Source organism: Chenopodium album, chromosome 17, assembly GCF_948465745.1.
Source record: "Chenopodium album chromosome 17, dcCheAlbu1.1, whole genome shotgun sequence".
Classification (NCBI taxonomy): domain Eukaryota; kingdom Viridiplantae; phylum Streptophyta; class Magnoliopsida; order Caryophyllales; family Amaranthaceae; genus Chenopodium; species Chenopodium album.
Window position 1 is genome coordinate 25,582,703 of NC_137850.1, and position 2,920 is coordinate 25,585,622.

At 37.6% G+C, this 2,920-nt stretch overlaps 1 non-coding gene across 1 annotated transcript; it reads left to right on the forward strand.

Annotated features, from left to right (window-relative positions):
• Positions 1-1,975: 1,975 nt before the first annotated feature.
• LOC145590332 (small nucleolar RNA R71) lies at positions 1,976-2,082 on the forward strand. Its single transcript, XR_014101957.1, has one exon. It is a non-coding gene; the product is annotated as a small nucleolar RNA R71 (small nucleolar RNA).
• The last annotated feature ends 838 nt before the right edge of the window (positions 2,083-2,920 follow it).

Here is a 2,920-nt window from a genome sequence, read left to right on the forward strand (position 1 = left end):
TTCCTGCTCATCAAGAAAAACATATTTTAAATGAGAAGGGAGAGGTTTCAGTTCAGGTTTCTTTACCTCTGCTGGTTTTGATTCCTGAACTAATTTTACTACCTTCTTACTCTCTTTAGGATCGAGTTCTTCTATGGCAAGAGCTTTCTCAATGGCATCCACCTCTTTGCTCCAAATACTCGCATCACTTGCAGACAAATCTCCACAAATTATTTCTTCCAAGGGATCCCTTGCAAGAACCTGTGGTAAGCTTTCTTCACAGATATCATCCATTATATCGATCACGTCAATTAAACAACAATTTTCCTCTACCATAGGTCCTTTCAAAACCTTCCCTAAATTAAAAGTGATATTATCATCTCCAACAGAAAGGGTTAGTTTACCATTTTTAACATTAATTATGGCTCCTGCAGTATGGAGGAAAGACCTACCTAATATAATGGGAATTTGAGTATCCTCAGCCATGTCTAAAACAACAAAATCAACAGGGATAAAAAATTTACCAACTCTAACAGGGACATCCTCTAAAATACCTAAGGGATATTTAACAGAACAATCTACCATTTACAGATTGTTATTATTAACTTTTAAATCACCCATATTAAGTTTAGAACATATAGACGATGGCATAACACTAACAGAAACACCCAAATCACACAATGCTTTATCAATGAAGACATTACCAATATGACAAGGGATAGAAAAGCTACCAGGATCCTTTAACTTAGGAGGGGATTTATTTTGCAATAAAGCACTACATTGCTCTGCAAAAGCTACAGTTTCTACCTCATTAAAGGCCCTTTTCCTCGTCAGAATATCTTTCATAAATATAGCATATGCAGGAACCTGTGTAATAAGCTCTGTAAAGGGAACTGTTACCTGCAAATTTTTCACAACCTCCAAAAACATACCAAACTGCTTATCCAATTTAGTTTTCAATTGACGATTTGGGAATGGTAGTTTGATAACTGGTTGTTGTGCTTCCCTACTCTTCTCCTGAGTAATATCCTTTCCTGAAGTTGTACCCTGCAATGTAATATCAGAATTATTAGTTTTACCCTGGAGTCCTGCAAAAACATCAGGTATAACGGAATCAGGATTAACAATTTTAATTAAATCAGATTCATCCTCTTTGGGGATAGGGGGCCCGTCGTAGTGTGAACCGCTTCTCAGGGTAATTGCATTTGCATGATCCGTAGGTGGTATTCCTTACGATGGTAGAACTCCCTGCTGTCGAGTTTGTAGAGTAGAAGATAATTGGGCAATTTGGGTGTCCATGACTTTATTATGGGCTATAATTGAGTCAATTTGTGTATCTTTACTCTCCATATGCTTTTGCATATTAGTTAACATCGCTCTAATTTCTAACAATGCAGGGTCAGAAGGTGGAGTAGGGGTTTATGCTGGGGCTTTTTGGTTAGAGTGGGGATGGTAATATTTCTACTGTGAAGGGGGTGCTTGTTGTGGTTGTTGTGGAGGTGAAGGATTTTGAACATTGGTACTCCGATAGGATAGGTATGGATGGTTCCGGAGGCTAGGATTATAGGTGTTGGAGTATGGGTTACTTTGCCTATAGGTTTGGAGGGCATTAACCTGCTCTATAGAACTCCTGCAATCTTGCTCCCAATGTCCTACAATACCACAATTTTAACAAAAAGCTTCATTAGAATTATTAGAAATAGCAGAAACATTAGCAACAGAAGTAGGAATAGCAGTACTAAGACTATCTAGTTTCTGGCAAATAGATGTAAGTTGGGCTTGCAAAAAGGATACTGAATCAACATGGTGTTTGCCTTTGTTCGCAAAGCCTCTAGAATTCCCATATTGGGAATTATGTATTACCATATCTTCAATAACTTGACTTGCATCATCAACATTAAGATTCATAAATCTACCACTAGCCGCGGAGTCTAGAATCGTCCTGGATGTATTTCCTAATCCGTTGTAAAAGGCTTGAATTAACTGCCACTGTGCCAGATTATGATGGGGACACTCCCTCTACAGATCTTTGAATCTCTCCCAAGCTTCATATAGCGCTTCATCTGGCTCTTGGGCAAAATTCTGAATTGCACTTCTCAATAGAGCTGTTTTCTCTATAGGGTAATATTTGTTATAAAAATTCAAAGTAAGAGTTTCCCAGTTAGTAATACCTAGTGCAGTTCTATTCAAACCATTAAACCACAGTTTAGCTTTTCCACATAATGAAAAGGGAAAAAGAATCTCCCTGATCTGGTCCTACGTAACCCCATTCTGCCTAATAGTATTGCATTACTGACAGAAATCTGCAATGTGAAGATTTGGGTCTTCACCCTTGGCTCCATTGAACTGCTTCCTTTCTATCATAATTATGAATTGGGGCTTGATATCGAACTGGACTCCCTCGAGATCTGGAGTAGGCGAAAGTTGTGGAAAATCCGTCAGGGACGGTTGCGAGTAATCGCTGAGCTTCTTAAAAGCTCTCATCTCTGATTCTGAATCTGAAGGAACTTCTAATCACTAAAATCAGTTGGCGGATCGTTAGGAATATCGTTACTCCCAGAACCTGCCAGGATTTGTCTATAGAGATTCTTTTGTCTATGAAAAGAGCGCTCGATCTCAGGATCGAATGGAATATAACCTGATCTGGAACCCCTGGGCATAAACAAAGAACTAAAAAGACAAATATGAGAATTTCCTCAAAGAACTAACGTTCTCTGAGACAAGAGAAAATAATCTAGACTACAAATAAATCTGGCCAAACCTAATTGCATCGCATTAAATCAATCAATAGGAAAATAATTAAGCATTGAGAATCAACAATCATAAATTACCTCTTCATATTATTTATTGGATCCCCATAACCCTAGAAATAAAACTACTCACTCATAATTAAATCTAAACTAAATAAAACAATTAAATAAGACATAAGAGAATAAAGAAA